Source organism: Bombina bombina, chromosome 8 (assembly GCF_027579735.1).
Source record: "Bombina bombina isolate aBomBom1 chromosome 8, aBomBom1.pri, whole genome shotgun sequence".
NCBI lineage: Eukaryota > Metazoa > Chordata > Amphibia > Anura > Bombinatoridae > Bombina > Bombina bombina.
The window spans coordinates 217,336,397-217,357,117 of record NC_069506.1 but is presented as its reverse complement, the minus strand read 5'-3'; the positions used below and the strand labels follow the sequence as shown (position 1 = coordinate 217,357,117).

Genomic DNA, 20,721 nt, shown 5'->3' with positions numbered 1-20,721 from the left:
CATAACTTTCAAAATCAATATAATCAGCTTTATGTCACGTGAATAAAAATATTTGTAACATATTTAAATAATGCTCTAAGATATACATGGTAGACTTTTTATTTATAGTTTAATGGCCCTTTAAATTTAGAACTGAGAAAGCTAAAATTATAAATTTACCGTAAAATACATTACACATCACAAAGTTGCTTTTTTTTTATCACACTAAAATAGTGCCCTGTTAAATGTATAACGTTATACAAAAACCGAACGCACAAATATTAAATTCAACGCATTTTACAAAAAACTATAACATTAAATACATAGTCAATCGAACGGGTAACCCCCTAGAGAACCCAATATTATGTATTTAATATACCGTGCACAGTACTAACCTTTCCTTCTTTACCTGTGTCTCCAATGCTGGAATCCTCCCTTACTGCCTATACCATTCATGACTAACAAAAGGGGGAAATTCGAGCATCTAGCTACCTCCTCTAAGCAAACTCAGACGTTGTCACCCCCTCCACTTTATATTCAATAGACCCGTCTGGACGCCAGGACTGTAAGCCCGGATACGATTCTTTCTCCTGCTTTCTAATTTGGTTGGCGCTAGAAAGGATTTCCAGACGGATCCAACCATTTTTTTCTGATAGAGGGGGCTCATGCTCCCCTACGTTAATGATAATGAACTGGTCTAGCTCCTAACACATCACGTACACAGAACAAACCAATGTGAAAATCGGGGAACACTGGGATTGTATACAATTATTTTATACAAACGTATAGGACGTATTGTAAAATCGTCATAGTGTTGAGAGTCACGTGGAAGATATGCGTTGCCGCCAATTCAAACAGAAGACGGTTAGAGAAGTTGGATGGGTACATATATTATGTGTTTTATAATTACTAGAACTATTAAGCACATTTAGTTTGACATAATAACTATATATAGGTGTATATTATTATGTAGATATATGTGTATTATGGATTTATGGTGGCTAATGTCGTTTCCAAACTTTCAAGTTGCCAAGTCTGGTTTATATTTTTATTATTTATTTGCATATAATTGAGGTGTGGTTGTGATCTGGTTATATATGTGTTATTTGCACTGGTAGCAGTAGCCTTAGCAGAGAAACCAACCATGATTTTGTGCAATGATCCCCATGACTCTGATCTGCTCTCTGTTCTTCCCCTTCCCCTGTTCCCCTTTAACCAAGAGCAGAGCAGGGCAGTCTAAACCCAAGAAACACACCCTTGTCTACAGATCAGATGGCCATGCCCATTGATGAGTCTGACACTACAAGCTTCTGCCCAAAGACCCTTTGATGCAAGGCCCAGTATGACATTTCTGTTCTTGGGTTCAGAATAATTAAATCTGTAACAGGGCCTTGTAAATTTATCTGACGTATTGTAGCCAGCTTGATAATAGAGATAACCACATATTTGTTTAGGAGTCAAATAAGGGTATGTGTATACAAACATTTAAATTAATCAATTTATGAGTCATAGATACCTATTGACCTTATTAGGAGGGCACTAACATGCTCCCTCATGCAGATACAGTACAGTACATAAACATTAAAAAATGCCTTAAAAACTTAAAATTAAAGGGATACTAAACCCAAATGTTTTCTTTTGTGATTCAGAAAGAGCATGCAATTTAAAGCAACTTTCTAATTTACTCCTATTATCAATTTTTCTTCGTTCTCTCTTTATTTGAAAAAGCCATCTAAGCTATTTTTGGTTCAGAACCCTGGACAGCTTTTCTTTATTGGTCAGTTAAATTAATCCACCAATCAGCAAGAACAACCCAGGTTGTTCACAAAAAATGGGCCGGCATCTAAACTTACATTCTTGCTTTTCAAATAAAGATATCAAGAGAATAAAGAACATTTTTATAATAGGAGTAAATTAGAAAGTTGCTTAAAATTGCATGCTCTATCTGAATCACAAAAACATTTTTTTGAGTTCAGTGTCCCTTTAATGATTCAGAAAGGGCATGCAATTTTTAACAACTTTCTAATTTACTCCTACTATCATTTTTTTCTTCATTCTCTTGCTATCTATATTTAAAAAAACAGGAATTTTAAGCTTAGGAGCCAGCCCATTTTAGGTTCAGCACCCTGGATAGTGCTTTCTTATCCTAAGCGTTACATTCCTGATTTTTAAATAAAGATAGCAACAGACTCAGAGAAAAATTGATAATTGAAGTAAATTAGAAAGTTGATTAAAATTGCATGCTCTATCTGAATTGTGAAAGACAAAATTTGGGTTCAGTGTCCCTTTAAGCTTTACATTCCTGCTTTTTAAATAAAGATAGCAAGAGAATGAAGAAAAATTGATAATAGGAGTAAATTAGTTTCTTAAAATTGCATGCTCTATCTGAATCATTACAGAAAAAAATTGTGTTTGTCCCTTTAAGTAGTACATTATGTGCTATATTGATTAAGCTGCAGAGGCTTGGATCCATAGCAATGTAGGCTTGCTCAGCTCTACGCTCAAATATATTATTAAAAAAAAAAAGTAAATGAAGGGCACTTTCATTGATTAAAGGGATAGTCTAGTCAACAATTAACTTGCATGATTCAGATAGAGCATGCAATTTTAAGCATGTTTCTAATTTCCTCCCATTATCAAATTTTCTTTGTTCTCTTGCTATCTCTATAAAAGCTAGAAAGTAAGCTTAGGAGCCGGCCCATTTTTGGTTCAGAACCTGGATAGCACTTGCTGATTGGATGGCTACATTTAGACACCAATCAGCAGGCGCTACCCAGGTGCTAAACCAAAAATGGGCCTGCTTCTAAGCTTACACTTTAGCTTTTTAAAATAAAGATACCAAGAGAACGAAGAAAATTTTATGATAGGAGTAAATTAGAAAGTTGCTTAAAATTGTTGCTTCTATCTGAATCATGAAAGTTTAATGCTAAAATATATAAATAATCACCGTTCCAATATATAAATAATCACAGTTTCATTTTGTTATACATTCCGCTGCTCCTTCTCATTGCAATGCATAGTCTATTTCAGTGTACAATGACGAATCGCGCTGTAGCCAACCGTAAAGCGCCCCCTTTGTTGGATGCCAAAGGCGGGGCGTTGTGATTGGCTACAGCATGATTTTCATTTTAAACTTAAATAGACTATGCTTTGCGGGCGGAGGAATGACGAAAATAAGAAAATGTAACAGTGATTATTTATATATTTTAGTGTCCCTGTTTTAATCAATGGAAGTGCCCTTCATTTACTTTTTTTTGTACTAATATTGTTGAGCTTAGAGCTCAAAGGGATAGTCAACACCCAGGAAAACGTTATCCCATACCTTAGATCTACAAAAAAAAAATGAGCCTGCACCGCATCCCATCTTCAATACCACTAACGTTATGTGTCTAATCTTCAAATGAACATATAGTTTTCAGAGGTAGATATGGCCGCCAAACTCCCCCCACTGTTACGTAGGAGGCTTTTTCTTAGTCTTCAACCAATCAGAATCAAATCCTAAGCTAGATTCTTTACCCGCGTTTACGGAGACACTTTCTATTTCTAATAGCGAGCGGACTAAAATTATAATGCGCATTAGAAATAGAACAGCATCCCTGTGAACGAGGATTGAATTTAAAAAAGAAGGGGACGGAGGAGGGGGAGCAGTTTGGCGGCCATATCTACCGCTGAAAACTGTATGGGCTTTCGATGATTAGACTTATGTTAGTGGTATTGAAGATGGGATGCGCGGTGCAGGTGCATCTTTTTTTGTGGTTCTAAAGTATGGGATAAAGTTTTCCTGGGTGTTGACTGTCCCTTTTAAGTTTACAATCACTTTAGAGAAGTAGTGGTCATAAGCATTTTTCTATCCACTCTTTACCAGAGGTGGCAGTCTTGAACCCTTTCTGGCTTAAAGGGACATAATACTCATATGCTAAATCACTTGAAACTGATGCAGCATAACTGTAAAAAGCTGACAGGAAAATATCACCTGAGCATCTCTATGTAAAAAAGGAAGATATTTTACCTCACAATTTCCTCAGCTCAGCAGAGTAAGTTCTGTGTAAAAAGTTATACTCAGCTGCTCCCAGCTGCAGGTAAACAAATTAAAAAAAATGAAGAAATGAACAGCAGCCAATCAGCATCAGCAGTGCTGAGGTCATGAACTCTTACTGTGATCTCATGAGATTTCACTTAACTCTCATGAGATTTCATAGTAAACTTCCTTTACCTGTTTGGTGAAATAATATGAGAGTGCACGATGCTAGTCCCTTCAGATGTCCCAGGACAAACACACTAAAATGCTGCTTAGAAATCCTTTACAATGGGAGGTGGCTACTGAGGAACTTTTGAGGTAAAATATCTTTCTTTTTTACATAGAGATGTTCAGGTGATATTTTCTAATCAGCTTTTTACAGCTATGCTGCATCACTTTCAAGTGTTTAAACATTTGGGTATTATGGCCCTTTAACTTTACTATTGGACAGCTTTTGAGATACCTGTAAATCCCTCATTAGACTTTACTAAGTGCTGAAACTATCTACCTTCTAATGAAGGACCATTAAATGCAGTAGGATAGCATAATCAACAAGTGCATTCTTAAAAAAAAATTGCAGTGCCACTTACTCTGAATTTTAAATGAGCATTAGATTTTTTTTTCTGAGATGTTTAAAGGTTTGACTACTACTTTTTGCAAATTACATAGGGACTGTTTGGGACACTATAGTGCACAAGGTGTCTCCTCTCTGAGAGAACCAGTAGCCTTATCGTTTGTCTCCGATTGCAACTTCAGATGTGATATAGGTCCTTGTTACCTGTAAAGGGACTTTAAAAAAAAAATGAAAGTGTCAGTAAACACTAAATACAGGGGCTATCTATAAGTACTATGTTATACCATTGTTATCCATTGTGGTTATAGATATGTAAATAAATATTTTTTAATTAATGTTTTTTAATAAAATGTACAATAAACATTTATGCCTGTCATTTTTATTAGTTTATTTGCTTTTCTAATAGCTTGCTGTGTGGCACAGCTCATGAAAGGAGCTCCTCACCCCACATCTGCTTGTGGATGATTGCTATCTACTCGCATCGCTGTCCACTGTTTACGCTAATGTGCCAGGTTGCCAGGCAGCAGTGCGCGTGCGTGGGAACTCTACAGTGATGACTGGCTGAACTGTAGGATTGTGATAATTAAGTCTGGCGTTATTAATGTGCACACAATTGGTTTAACGGATCGCTAAGTGTTTTAAGGGGAAAAAAATTCATCCAGGTTGGTCAGCGGTGTGACCTCCAAATGGGGTTTTCAAGAGCAAATATAAATTACATTTTTTTAAGCAGATTTCATAGTGGAACAAATAATGTTTTTTGATAATGTAGAATGGAACGGTTTTATTTCTAATGTTTATTGTTCTCATACCAAGAGATATAGAACACTATCTGATAACATTAACCTGCTCTTGGGATAATAATAATAAATTGACGAAGACTAATCTTATTCCTAATGAAAAACCATGAATAGTTTTCAGCCTATTCATTTGTAATAGAACATTCAGTATGAATGAATGTATTTCTTGTAATATTATGAATGTAATTTATGTTCTTCAATGTGGTTTCCAACTACAGTACGTACAGTACATGCAGAAAGTATTCAGATACCTTCATTTTTCACATCTTATGTTACAGCTTCATGCTAAAATGGTTTCAATTATTTTTTCCCCCCACATCAATCAACACTCCATACCCCATAATGACAAAGCAGAAAACATATTTTCTTTCCAATGGCATGGAGAGTCCACAAATCCATTCTAATTACTAGTGGGAATTAAACTCCTTGCCACCAGAAGGAGGCAAAGAGCACCCCAGCAAAGCTGTAAGTATCACTCCCACTTCCTATAGTCATTCTTTGCCTTGTACATCAGGAGGATGTGCAAAGATGGTATCTGAAGCTATTTAATCCTTTAATGGGTATTTTCCATGCAAGCAACGATTGGGGCTATGCTATGTCCATGTAATCCTCTTTAGTAAGAGTCATGGTGGCTTTTAGCAGTTGAAAGACGGCGAGGTAGTCCTTGCTTCACTTCCAACATCTATGCTACCCCTATATAGAAAAACAGGGTTGGTTACTCTGGCTTTGCCATTATATCTCCCAGAGCCCTGTGGCTAAAGTCTTGGTCTGCTGACGTGACATCTAAGTCTAAACTTCTGTCTCTGCCCTTTAAGGGCAAGACTTTATTTGGTCCTGGTCTGGCTGAGATCATTTTCACGGTTACTGGTGGAAAGCACTCTTTCTGCCACAGGACAAGAAGGGTAGACCCAAGGGTCGCCAATGTTCTAATTTTCATTCCTTTCACAACTTCAAGGGATATAAATACTCTTCTTTTTCCAAACCAGAGCAAACCAAGACCTCATGGAGTTCTAACCAGCCTTGGAATCAGAAGCAATCCCATAAGCCTTCTAATGAGAATTAATCAGCATGAAGGGCCCGTCCCCGATTCAGTCATGGATCAAGTGGGGGCAGGCTTTGCTTTTTTCAGCAGACTTTGATTCGCGATGTTCCATATCCTTGGGCAGTGGAAGTAGTCTCCAAGGGATACAAGATAGGATTCAAATTTTGCCCTCCCAGAGGCAGATTTCTCCTGTCAAGATTATCTGCTCACCAGATAAAGACAGAGGCTTTCTTAAACTGTGTCAAGGATCTCTCTTCTCTAGGAGTGATTGTACCAGTTCCTCTGGCGGAACAGGGTCAATAATTCTATTCCATCCTCTTTGTGGTTCCCAAGAAAGAGGGAACTTTTCGACCTATTCTGGACCTCAAGTGTCTCAAATTTCTCAGGGCACCGTCCTTCAAAATGGAGACTATCCGTTCTATTCTCCCTTTTAGAGCTGCAACAACTAATCGTCATAATCGATTATGAAAATAGTTGTCAACGAATCTCATAATCGATTAGTTGGCTTGCAATTAATTGGTCTGTGCACAACACCAGCTGCTTCACTCTGATGAGCTCCTGCCCTTGGTATTGTGTTTTATGGTTATGCCCTTAGCCTAAAGGACGTTTACTTTTTCAGGACAGTATAAGTTTACAACTACTCCTGGCTTATGTGCAACCCAGATATAATAGTCCATCATTTGGAATGTTTATATTAAATTAGGTGACTTGGGACTATGCTTTGCATGATATAGTGCCGAGCTTGTTATTTACACCTAGCACTTAGATTGGTGGGAGTTATTTTTATTGATGTGCACTATTATCTGTTTGCACAATTTATTAGCGGATTGCTTGCTATTGCTGATTATATGTACTTTATAAATAAATGTGTAAGGCTTTGTCCTGTTATTGATGTCTAGTCCTTATCACTTTTAATTTTTTTTTATTAAATTGGGATATGTACCAGATTCAACCTTTATAATTATATATCTGTTATTTTTAGAGCTGACTAGATATTTTCCTCTAACCTTTATAGCTGGTTATTTACCATTGCATATAGATATTCAAGATATTTTTTATGTTAGAATGAAGTCCAGGCTTACTTTATTGAATGGCCCCTTGCCAATGTGGAAAACACTTTGCATTAGTGAAGAGCTCACACAGATAAATATCCCACATTGGGGGGGCGGAGCTTGGCCGCCCCACAACAGGGACCGTTAAAACATAAAAATTAGGTCTACAAAACTTTATATCAAGTACCCTGCTCAATTGATATGTGCTGCTGATACCCTCAGGCATCTATCGACACCGTTTTGAAGAACCCGGAATATGTAAACGCCATTGTTAGGAGCTTGGAAGTAGAAGCAGTGTCCATGCTGCTAAAAGTGTGACGCAGCATGCAATATACATAGAAACGGATCACTCCACAATAAAGCGAACAACAGCTTTTACTACAGCTTGGGTAAGCTTTGTAATTGTCTCTCACTAACCAAAAGACTGGCTTTAGCTAAGACCTAACGTTAATAGAATGTGAGACACCTCAGCATAACCCCCTTGCAACAGTTCCTACACGCTAAGCTGTAGATGGATCATCAGGAGGTTACACATAAAATTCTATCACCATATGCTGGACAGAATTAGACACATGGAGGAAAGCCCTATTTACAGTGGTAAAGTAAATGCGGATTACAATTACTAACCGTGCAGGCAATTTAATATTTCTATCACCAATTGTGGTGCAGGATTTTACAGCTATAGCAGCAATATATTCACTTTTCTTACTCAAAGACACTTATAAAACCTAGCCCTCTGAAACAAACTGCCTTAAAGGGCCCACTTCTATACCTAACTTTGGCCTATAATATCACTATATTAAGCCACAGCTCCATAATGGCTACTAAAAAGAATATTAAATCAGTTAAAGGACCCCGCACCATGTCAGCTAAGGGTCAGATGGTCACATCTTACTTTAGTCCTTCAGAGCAGAAAACACTGGAACACACCAGTCCTGCCAGTAAGACTTCAAAACAACTTAGTGCCTCGCAAGATTCCCACACTACTACCAAAGAAGATCAGACTCAGATCCCCACGCACATTCTATCCTCTCTTGCCTCCACACAAGAAATTGCTAATATAGGATAAGAGGAGTGCTGGAATCGGTGTTGCCTAAAGATTTTCCTGCCTATCTCCCCTCGCTCTTCACACACTTGTTGGACAGTCCTAATGCTACAAATATCCAATGGGTCAGAACCCACAGGGCCTTGAGACCGAAGCCGCCCGACACCACTCCCCCACGGGATTTCATTATCAAATTCAAGAATTTCTTAGAAAAAGAAAGCCTTATGGCAGCATCTCGAAAGAAACAACCTGTAAAATTCAGGGGGGTAGTATTGCAATTCTACGCCGACTTGGCCATAAGGACTCTGCAAAGAAGGAAATAACTTTCTCCCCTAACTATGCTATTGCGAAATAAGAAAATACCATATAGGTGGGGATTTCCTTTCCACCTACTGGTTATTAAGGACAATATAAGTGATATGCAACAACCCTACGGAAATAAACCAATTTTGCAAACTGCTAGACCTGGACCCCCCGGCTACCTCAGATCCGCAAACTACGAAACCCACGACCTCCACCAACAAGAAGCAAAACACTTGGAACACTGTACCACCTAAAAAGAAAAAACAGCTCTCTATGAACCCTACTCCTGGATCGGAGAACTCTCGGACCACACGGTCCCCACATTCATCCTTTTCTAAGGAGGACTCTGATGCTGAATCTTCTTAATGCACTTTTCCTTCATTAAATAGGACAAGGACCAGCCATGGACACGTAACTATTTTTTGTTAATTAGTAAAGATTTTAATATGTACCTAATATGTTTTCCAGCTTTAGTGACCTATTCTGAATATGTCATAGACCACGTATATTAGGTCCCGCTATGTTTCCCCTCCCTATGTTTATGATTGTAAAATTGTATTCTTGTTTATGTACTCAAATTGTTTTCAATGTTTATACTGCAGATGTTTACAGTATACTTGTTTGTTTTGTTAGGTTTTATCATCGCAAAAGTCCAGATCGAGTAGAAAGGCACAATGCAACCACAGTTAATAGACATATGATTAGACTATGTATAAAATTTTGCGTGCTTTTCCCTAAGACACACTATGACACATAACTTACAAATTATTTCTCAAAATGTCAAGGGATTTAATTCACCTCAGAAATGCTCACTAGCTATGCTGGACATGCATAAACGCCATGTCGGCGTCCTACTTTTGCAAGAAACACATTTCCGTAAGAATAGAGAGCCCAGATATTTTGGGCCCCAATTTATACATCACTTTCACAGCTCCTACACATCCAAAAAAAGAGGAGTTAGCATATTAGTCAACAAAAGTACCGCATTTCAACACATTCAAACCACTAAAGATCAGGAAGGCAGATTTTTGTTCTATTATATGGTACTCCAGTAACTTTTTTCAATATATATGCCCCAAATATTAAATATGTGCCCTTTTTTCGCAAGGTACTTCAGAAATGTTTAGATTTTGCTAAAGGTATAATTATATTGGGAGGGGATTTTAACTTCCCGTTACAGCCCCTTAAAGACTGTTCAAACCCTAACTCTAGAGCTTCCAAGAAAACAGCCCACTTCTTATGGAAACAACTAAGAGACCATAATTTATATGATACATGGCGATACTTCCATGGGGATAAAAGGGACTACACTTCTCCCCACCCACTAAATCATATAGCCGATTAGATTATTTTTTCATAAACCAGGCAGGTCTTACATACATATCTGATTCTTCCATCAAACCTACAACATGGTCCGACCATTCAGCCATGTTGCTGAGACTAAAATGGCCCAACACTAGAACTAACACCTGTATATTGAAGCTGGACGACTCCCTCCTGAACACTCAGGAACTAAAAGAAACACTTACCAAATCACTCAGAGTTTTTTTGACATAAACTCTACCCCAGAGGTTAATGACTTTACTATATGGGAGGCACATAAGTGTTACATGAGAGGAGAATTTATAAAACACAAAGTACGAATAAAAAAAATAGCGCAGAGGGGGCGGAGCCAGCGCTCTACTGAGATGGCTGCACTTTTGTGAGCTCTGTGCTTCCTTAGGGGCAAACTGTTTTAAAGTACCCTTGTAACTACATGGATTGACAATCTACTCCCCCATTTGTGGGTTAATAAGACAGCAGTGATATCTATGGGACGGACTGAGACCGGGGCTCAGTGAGTTGTGACAGGATCTGTAACGGGCCAAGCCACGTGAGTGACCGCAAAGCAGCAAAATACCAGGAGCTGCACAGGAGACCTGTTGGGGCTGTCAGACACAGAGAACATCTGCAGGGGTCACCCGGAGTGGAGAGATTTGCTGGTGCAGTGCGGGTAAGCCCTATTCTTGAGTGGCATCAAGGTGTTCCTGCTGACCGTGTTTAGACACTGACCGGGCACTGAGGGGAATATCTCCTGCGCAGGAGGCCGTAGTCTGTGCGAAAAGAAAAGCTGTGAAGCGCACATTCTTGGGGACTGGCTTAAACATAGTAATACAGGCAGCGTAATCGGAACATTCTCTTGTGTGAGCCCACTGTGTGTCTGCCACCTAGTTCGTGAGAGGAGGTTGGTGGCAGTTAACTACCATATAAGATAGCTGGAAGTAATACTGGTGGCACTTGCAAGGTGAATACAGGCAACAAAGGGGTTAAGTCTTTATTATTAAACATGTCTAGCTGGAAGCTTTAAAGAGACAATTGCTAACACCAAGAACATATAAATAGCTTCTCCTCTCCAGACAACTTATAATTCCCAGCCTTTCTACCATCCTATGGTGTGCTCTATAGGTGATTCTCAACATTTTTTCAGAGCCATTATGTTGCCTAAAAAAGGGAATAAACCTGACAAGTCAGCTAAAAAACAAGGCCCCCCTCCCTCAGTAAATAACTTTTTTAAAGCCCTGGAAACCCAGACCCCGGTATTATCTAGAGGGGCAGACAAAAGTCCTAGGTCTCTATCATCATCTTCAGACTCAGAACCTGACATCTCAAATCCAGCTATCACTATCCCTAAAGCTCTTCTAGACTCTTTACCATCCAAAAAAGATTTTACTTCACTAATCTGCCAAGTTAAGAAGTGCATCCGGGAAGAAATAGCGGAGATAAAAAAAGATATTGCAGACATTGAGCTCAGGGTGGAGAAGCTGGAGGGACAGTCAGACCTTTCCTGTTCTAATCTCACTTTCCTAAGAGCTAAAACTGCACAGCAAGATGTCGCCTTGGCCCAAATGGAGAATAAAATCGACGACCTTGAGAACAGGAGCCGTCGCAGCAATGTCAGGATAAGGGAAATCCCCGAAACCATACCCCCAGCAGACCTCGAGTCATACATACAAGGACTTTTCACATATTTACTAGACACTGGTGATGACGCCACTGTGGCTTTAGATCGTTTTCACAGAGCCCTGAGAGCCAAACCCTTGGGAGACCAACCACCAAGGGATGTAATCGTCAAAGTCACTAGTTTCCCCATGAAGGAGGAAATAATGAAGAAGGCGAGGCAGAAGCATCCGATTACATTTAGATCAGAGCCTTTGCAAATATTCGAAGATTTGACACCTAGGACGTTTGCTGAAAAGGAGGGAACTTAGACCCTTAACGGTCAAACTGAGACAATTGAATATCCCCTATAGATGGGGCCACCCATTTCACCTTCAAATAACATGGAAGGGCAAGAAGTTGACGTGTCATGCACAGGCCGATGTGGAACAGATCTGCAAAGAGCTGGATATTGCTCTGCCTACACTATTGGAAAACTCGGCTCAAGCGCCCACTCCAGGATCTTTGCAGCCACCGCCGCTCCCTCAAAGGGACGAATGGCGTGATGTTTCTTCCAAAAAGCTCCGTAAATCCAAGCCAGGGCCTTCGGCCTCAGAAATGCCGGGATAAGCCTGAGGTGTTTTTTCTTTGATGTGTGATACAGCCTCTTTTCTTTCCTTCTCATGTGCACGGATTTGAAACTGTGTACACATGGAAGCAGCCCCGGTTACCGTATGAAGACTAGATAAGTATATGGTATTTGGTTGTCCTATAATGAGACTGAAATCAGTGACTGTATTAATCAGGATGTATACTGCTCTATGTGTGTTATGTTGTATTATGAGTTCTAGACTTCATGTGGAACACTGTCCTCTTTTGACCCGCAATTGTAAATTATTGTTATGTCAATTCATGATATACCTTGCCGGCTCCTAGGGACTCGCATGGGAAAGCCCCGCGTGGCCCTGCGGAGGCGGCAACCCACTCTACTTGATATAAACAAGATGGAATTTTAAGCTTCTAAGATATTTCATAATGCCCATTAGGAGAATGTCTCTCCTACTTGAGGAGATGCTATTCCTCTTTTGTATTGGTTACACCTGTTGTGTATATTTAAACTTTGCTAATGTTTTAGTGTTATTGCTATTTCTAAATATTAATATGTTATGTTCAGGGATTACATGCGAATATTGTCTTATACCCAAAGTTGAAGCTGATCTAATGTCATTTTCACACCCACAGTATAAGTAAATATGGTTAAGAAAATGTTGTCAGAACAAAAAATTCAAATTTTTACGCAGAATGTTAAAGGGCTTAACTGTCCCAATAAACGGAGTATTGCTTTACGAAATTTACGCAAGAGAGGGGGCCATATACTATTGTTACAGAAAACCCATTTCTCCAACATTGGTGTGTCCGGTCCACGGCGTCATCCTTACTTGTGGGAATATCTCTTCCCCAACAGGAAATGGCAAAGAGTCCCAGCAAAGCTGGCCATATAGTCCCTCCTAGGCTTCGCCCACCCCAGTCATTCTCTTTGCCGTTGCACAGGCAACATCTCCACGGAGATGGTTAAGAGTATGTGGTGTTTAGTTGTAGTTTTTTATTCTACTATCAAGAGTTTGTTAATTTAAAATAGTGCTGGTATGTACTATTTACTCTGAAACAGAAAAGGATGAAGATTTCTGTTTGTGAGAGGAAGATGATTTTAGCAGACAGTAACTAAAATTGATTGCTGTTTCCACATAGGACTGTTGAGATGAAGTAACTTCAGTTGGGGGAAACAGTTAGCAGACTTTTCTGCTTAAGGTATGACTAGACATATTTCTAACAAGACTGTGTAATGCTGGAAGGCTGTCATTTCCCCTCATGGGGACCGGTAAGCCATTTTCTTAGTTTCAAACAGAATAACAGGCTTAATATGGGCTATAAAACTGGTAGACACTTTTATGGGCTAAATCGATTGCTTTATTTGGACATTTTATTCATGTTTATGCTGATAATTCACGCTTATAATCTTGGGGAACGTTTTTTAACGGCAGGCACTGTGTTAGACACCTTTTCCAGTCAGGGAGGGCCTTCCCAGTTGTAGGCTGAGCCTCATTTTCGCGCCATTACTGCGCAGTTGTTTTTGAGAGCAAGACATGCAGATGCATGTGTGAGGACCAGAAAGTTGTTGGAAAAGTTTCTAGAAGGCGTCATTTGGTATCGTATTCCCCTCTGGGCTTGGTAAAGTCACAGGAAAGGCTGTAGCTGGGACTGTATAGGGGTTACTTTTGTAAACGGCTCTGAAAATTGGTATGCAATACTCTTAAGGCTTTAAGACACTGTGGTGAAATTTTGGTAAATTTTGAACAATTCCTTCATACTTTTTCACATATTCAGTAATAAAGTGTGCTCTGTTTAAAATTTAAAGAGACAGTAACGGTTTTGTTTTAAAACGTTTTTTGTGCTTTATTGACAAGTTTAAGCCTGTTTAACATGTCTGTGCCTTCGGATAAGCTATGTTCTATATGTGTGAAAGCCAATGTGTCTCCCCACTCAAAATTGTGTGATAATTGTGCCATAGCGTCCAAACAAAGTAAGGACAGTACTGCCACAGATAATGAAATTGCCCACGATGATTCCTCAGATGAGGGGAGTAGACATGATACTACATCATCCCCTACTGTGTCTACACCAGTTTTGCCCACGCAGGAGGCCCCTAGTACATCTAACGCGCCAATGCTTATTACCATGCAACAATTGACGTCAGTAATGGATAACTCCATAGCAAATATTTTATCCAAAATGCCTGCATATCAGAGAAAGCGTGATTGCTCTGTTTTAAACACTGAAGAGCAGGAGGGCGCTGATGATAATTGTTCTGTCATACCCTCACACCAATCTGAAGTGGCCATGAGGGAGGTTTTGTCAGATGGGGAAATTTCAGATTCAGAAAAAAATTCTCAGCAAGCTGAACCTGATGTTGTGACATTTAAATTTAAATTAGAACATCTCCGCGCACTGCTTAAGGAGGTGTTATCTACTCTGGATGATTGTGACAACTTGGTCATTCCAGAGAAATTGTGCAAGATGGACAAGTTTCTAGAGGTTCCGGTGCACCCCGACGCTTTTCCTATACCCAAGCGGGTGGCGGACATAGTGAATAAGGAGTGGGAGAAGCCCGGCATACCTTTTGTTCCCCCCCCTATATTTAAGAAATTATTTCCTATGGTCGACCCCAGAAAGGACTTATGGCAGACAGTCCCTAAGGTCGAGGGGGCAGTTTCTACTCTAAACAAGCGAACTACTATCCCTATCGAGGATAGTTGTGCTTTCAAAGATCCTATGGATAAAAAATTGGAAGGTTTGCTTAAAAAGATTTTTGTACAGCAGGGTTACCTTCTACAACCCATTTCGTGCATTGTTCCTGTCACTACAGCAGCGTGGTTCTGGTTCGAGGAACTAGAAAAGTCGCTCAGTAGAGAGACTCCGTATGAGGAGGTTATGGACAGAGTTCACGCACTTAAGTTGGCTAACTCTTTTATTTTAGATGCCGCTTTGCAATTAGCTAGATTAGCGGCGAAAAATTCAGGGTTTGCAATTGTGGCGCGCAGAGCGCTTTGGCTAAAGTCTTGGTCAGCGGATGTATCATCCAAGACAAAATTGCTTAACATCCCTTTCAAAGGTAAAACTCTCTTTGGGCCAGAATTGAAAGAGATTATCTCAGACATTACTGGGGGAAAGGGCCACGCCCTTCCACAAGATAGGCCTTTCAAGGCCAAGAATAAGTCTAATTTTCGTTCCTTTCGCAATTTCAGGAACGGACCGGCCTCTAATTCTGCATCCTCTAAGCAAGAGGGTAATGCCTCACAGCCCAAACCAGCCTGGAAACCTATGCAAGGCTGGAACAAGGGTAAGCAGGCCAAGAAGCCTGCTGCTGCTAACAAAACAGCATGAAGGAGTAGCCCCCGATCCGGGACCGGATCTAGTAGGGGGCAGACTCTCTCTCTTTGCTCAGGCTTGGGCAAGAGATGTTCAGGATCACTGGGCACTAGAAATAGTGTCTCAGGGTTATCTTCTGGAATTCAAGGAACTACCCCCAAGGGGAAGGTTCCACATGTCTCTCTTATCCTTAAACCAAATAAAGAGACAGGCGTTCTTACTTTGTGTAGAAGACCTGTTAAAGATGGGAGTGATACACCCTGTTCCAATGACGGAACAAGGAATGGGATTTTACTCAAATCTGTTCGTAGTTCCCAAAAAAGAGGGAACCTTCAGACCAATTCTGGATTTAAAGATCCTAAACAAATTTCTCAGAGTACCATCGTTCAAAATGGAAACCATTCGAACGATTCTACCCACTATCCAGGAAGGTCAATTTATCACTACCGTGGATCTAAAGGATGCGTACCTACATATTCCTATCCACAAAGAACATCATCAGTTCCTAAGGTTCGCCTTTCTGGACAAACATTACCAGTTTGTGGCCCTCCCATTCGGGTTAGCCACTGCTCCAAGGATTTTCACAAAGGTACTCTGGTCCCTTCTAGCGGTTCTAAGACCAAGGGGCATTGCAGTAGTACCGTACTTGGACGACATTCTAATACAGGCGTCGTCCCTTTCAAAAGCAAAGGCTCATACAGACATCGTTCTGGCCTTTCTCAGATCTCACGGATGGAAGGTGAACATAGAAAAGAGTTCTCTGTCTCTGTCAACAAGAGTTCCCTTCTTGGGAACAATAATAGATTCCTTAGAAATGAGGATTTTTCTGACAGATGTCAGAAAGTCATAGCTTCTAAGCGCTTGTCAAGTTCTTCACTCTGTTCCACGTCCTTCCATAGCTTATCCAAGGGAATGAGCTTCCGCAGACCAGAGTGGGTCATTGTCACGACCGACGCCAGTCTAGTGGGCTGGGGCGCGGTCTGGGAATCCCTGAAAGCTCAGGGACTATGGTCTCAGGAAGAGTCTCTTCTCCCGATAAACATTCTGGAACTAAGAGCGATATTCAATGCTCTCAGGGCTTGGCCTCAGCTTGCAAAGGCCAGATTCATAAGATTCCAATCAGACAACATGACGACTGTTGCGTATATCAATCATCAGGGGGGAACAAGGAGTTCCCTAGCGATGAAAGAAGTGACCAAAATAATACAATGGGCGGAGGATCACTCCTGCCATCTATCTGCTATCCACATCCCAGGTGTGGAAAACTGGGAAGCGGATTATCTGAGTCGTCAGACTTTCCATCCGGGGGAGTGGGAACTCCACCCGGAGATCTTTGCCCAGTTGACTCAATTATGGGGCATTCCAGACATGGATCTGATGGCGTCTCGTCAGAACTTCAAGGTTCCTTGTTACGGGTCCAGATCCAGGGATCCCAAGGCGACTCTAGTGGATGCACTAGTAGCACCTTGGACTTTCAATCTAGCTTATGTGTTCCCACCGTTTCCTCTCATTCCCAGGCTGGTAGCCAGGATCAAACAGCAGAGGGCTTTGGTGATCTTGATAGCTCCTGCGTGGCCACGCAGGACTTGGTATGCAGACCTGGTGAATATGTCATCGGTTCCACCATGGAAGCTACCTTTGAGACAGGACCTTCTTGTTCAGGGTCCATTCGAACATCCAAATCTGGTCTCCCTCCAGCTGACGGCTTGGAGATTGAATGCTTGATTCTATCAAAGCGTGGGTTTTCAGATTCTGTGATAGATACTCTGGTTCAGGCCAGAAAACCGGTAACTAGAAAGATTTACCATAAGATATGGAAAAGATATATCTGTTGGTGTGAATCCAAGGGATTCCCATGGAATAAGATAAAAATTCCTAAGATTCTTTCCTTTCTGCAGGAAGGTTTGGATAAAGGATTATCTGCGAGTTCTCTAAAGGGACAGATTTCTGCTTTATCTGTCTTACTACACAAACGACTGGCAGCTGTGCCAGATGTTCAAGCATTTGTTCAGGCTCTGGTCAGGATCAAGCCTGTTTACAGACCTTTGACTCCTCCCTGGAGTCTAAATCTAGTTCTTTCAGTTCTTCAAGGGGTTCCGTTTGAACCTCTACATTCCATAGATATTAAGTTATTATCTTGGAAAGTTTTGTTTTTGGTTGCTATTTCTTCTGCTAGAAGAGTTTCGGAGTTATCTGCTCTGCAGTGTACTCCGCCCTATCTGGTGTTCCATTCAGATAAGGTTGTTTTGCGTACTAAGCCTGGTTTTCTTCCAAAGGTTGTTTCCAACAAGAATATTAACCAGGAGATAGTTGTACCTTCTTTGTGTCCGAAACCAGTTTCAAAGAAGGAACGTTTGCTACACAACTTAGATGTAGTCCGTGCTCTAAAGTTCTACTTAGAAGCTACAAAAGATTTCAGACAAACATCTTCTCTGTTTGTCGTCTATTCTGGTAAAAGGAGAGGTCAAAAAGCGACTTCTACCTCTCTTTCCTTTTGGCTTAAAAGCATCATCCGATTGGCTTACGAGACTGCCGGACGGCAGCCTCCTGAAAGAATCACAGCTCACTCCACTAGGGCTGTGGCTTCCACATGGGCCTTCAAGAACGAGGCTTCTGTTGATCAGATATGTAAGGCAGCGACTTGGTCTTCACTGCACACCTTTGCCAAATTTTACAAATTTGATACTTTTGCTTCTTCGGAGGCTATTTTTGGGAGAAAGGTTTTGCAAGCTGTGGTGCCTTCCGTTTAGGTAACCTGATTTGCTCCCTCCCTTCATCCGTGTCCTAAAGCTTTGGTATTGGTTCCCACAAGTAAGGATGACGCCGTGGACCGGACACACCAATGTTGGAGAAAACAGAATTTATGCTTACCTGATAAATTACTTTCTCCAACGGTGTGTCCGGTCCACGGCCCGCCCTGGTTTTTTAATCAGGTCTGATGAATTATTTTCTCTAACTACAGTCACCACGGTACCATATGGTTTCTCCTATATATTTTCCTCCTGTCCGTCGGTCGAATGACTGGGGTGGGCGGAGCCTAGGAGGGACTATATGGCCAGCTTTGCTGGGACTCTTTGCCATTTCCTGTTGGGGAAGAGATATTCCCACAAGTAAGGATGACGCCGTGGACCGGACACACCGTTGGAGAAAGTAATTTATCAGGTAAGCATAAATTCTGTTTTTAAAGGTCACTCAATTCCTAAATACTTTTCCTCACTACCCCTACACTATCACAGTACTAATGTAACAAAAAAAAAACTAATGGAGTAAGTCTCCTTATCCACAAATCTATTTAGTTTAAACTCTTACAAATTGATAAAGACAAAGAAGGCAGGTACCTGGCAGTGATGGGTTTGCTGTTTGGCAAGCCTGTCACTATAGTTAACCTCTATGCCCCCAATGTTATCTAGGAGAAATGTATCTCTCAAATCATTGTTAAATTCCTGGATATACATAAGGGCCCTCTTATAGTCGCGGGGGACCTAAATGTTACGCTAGATCCAGAATTAGACAGTTCGAACCCCAATACTAAGACTAATCATAAAATGCTTTCTTTTGTGTGGAGAGATATGAAATATATGACACTCCATGATGAATGGAGGTATCTTCATCCGACCACTAAAGATTATACTTTTTTTCTCCAATCCGCAAAGAAGCCATTCTAGCATTGACTATATATTAGTGGACCACTTGGCGTTATCTTTGGTTAAAAATATCTATATAAAACATACGTCGTGGTCGGATCATTCTGCTATCAGGTTCCTTGGTTATTTGAATCACAACTGCAGAGTCTAAATAAATTATATTTGTTTCACAACTGAAGTACAGGCTATTATATCAGCATAGACTGTTTTACTCAGAGTGATTTTTATAAGGAAAGGCAGTAAGACCTTATATGGTTATATATTATTGGTATACCATATAAATAATAAGATACTGAAAATAATTATTAGTATTAATAACAACTTTTGACATTGGTATAACTCAAGCCCAAATGTGAGAGCTAGTGTTCATTGTAATAAGCACTGAAGCGTGAGAGATATGAGACACACAGACTGCAGGTGCTGACAGGGGCGTGTCCTGCTGCGGGACACAGCACACTGAATAATGCTTGCAGCGTGGATATCTGAACACAGACCAGTGAGTGTAATATGAGCTGTGAGACACGCTGAGTTGCAAGGAGCTGTATAGCACGCTGAGATGAGTGTAGCTGTGTGACGTCACGTAAAGTCCCTTACTGTCCGGTATGAGAATGAATCAAAGAAAGTTCATATCATTAACATGAAACATACGTTGCAAATGGTAGTAATATCTGAGAGACAAAGTCAATTTAGAAAAGTTCAAGAGAAAACATGACATTTGAAAATAAGCCGTTACTTTAGGGTTCCAAGGTAAATTAGATTTGATACAAATACCGTAGCGGTAGTAGGTAGAATTCTTCTGTTGGAAATTAAGTAGCAATTCCTGTAGAGATGTAGAGTTGAAATAAATTAATACTTCTTGGAATAGTAAACTTCAGGATGAATGAGACTAGTTGTTATTAGTCCCTTTATGAGACCAAACTGCAGCTGGTATTTGTAATCCAAATGTTATAGTAGTAAAAGTAAATCTTCTTTTGATAAGAATGTAGCTTATAAGAATCAGAGGACTGGTTTTAGCAAACAATACTCAACAACTAAGCACTTGTTTGGGGCGGGGTGATGCCTTAAGTACAGGTGAGGAAGGTGAGTTGAGGCAAAAGGTAAAAGCAGGACTGGAATCCTTACAGATCCCCCCCCCCCCCCTCAAGCAAGCCGACCACGGGTTGAAATTTAGGTCTACTTGGATAGCGTCTATGGAAACGAGCAATAAGCTTCGGAGCATTAATGTGTGCATGAGGTTCCCAAGTGTCATCCTCTGGGGCGAACCCTTTCCATCGGACCAGATACTGTAATTCTCCATTATAATGTCTTGAGTCCAAGAGATCATAAACTTCATAGACATCAGTGCCCAATTGAATAGGAGAAGGGGGTAAAAGAGGTGCATCAGGCTTATCTCCTAAGTAGGGTTTCAATAATGATACATGGAA

The 20,721-nt window shown here is 40.5% G+C and overlaps 2 protein-coding genes across 3 annotated transcripts in view; one reads left to right on the top strand and one right to left on the bottom strand.

The window, feature by feature from the left end:
• The window catches only part of PAFAH1B3 (platelet activating factor acetylhydrolase 1b catalytic subunit 3), a 45,858-nt gene extending 45,290 nt beyond the window's left edge, over positions 1 to 568 (bottom strand). The window contains exon 1 of one of the 2 annotated variants that reach the window (XM_053689989.1): positions 375 to 568. The gene's annotated coding sequence lies outside the window, so the exon portion shown is untranslated. The remainder of the gene's footprint in view (positions 1 to 374) is intronic. The other variant, XM_053689990.1, reaches the window with a different exon arrangement.
• Positions 569 to 757: 189 nt separating this feature from the next.
• Positions 758 to 20,721, top strand: part of LOC128638126 (uncharacterized) — a 64,101-nt gene continuing 44,137 nt past the window's right edge. Inside the window, exon 1 of the mRNA XM_053689988.1 lies at positions 758 to 861. The gene's annotated coding sequence lies outside the window, so the exon portion shown is untranslated. The remainder of the gene's footprint in view (positions 862 to 20,721) is intronic.